This window comes from Phalaenopsis equestris, unplaced genomic scaffold, assembly GCF_001263595.1.
Source record: "Phalaenopsis equestris unplaced genomic scaffold, ASM126359v1 Scaffold234762, whole genome shotgun sequence".
NCBI classification, from domain to species: Eukaryota; Viridiplantae; Streptophyta; class Magnoliopsida; order Asparagales; family Orchidaceae; genus Phalaenopsis; species Phalaenopsis equestris.
This window is the reverse complement of record NW_018252665.1, coordinates 38,124-38,325: the sequence shown is the minus strand read 5'-3', so window position 1 is coordinate 38,325 and position 202 is coordinate 38,124.

Here is a 202-nt window from a genome sequence, read left to right as displayed (position 1 = left end):
CATGAATAACACTGTGATACTACAAAAATAACACCGAATCTCCACGACAGTTACGATGAATTATTATACTACCAAAATAACAATGTGATACTACCAAAATAACATCAGCCCACAACTTATATTATACCGAACAACCGGAAATGGAAAACAACTACAAAAATAACCAGTGTATCACCGTGATAATACCTAAGTAACACCAAAT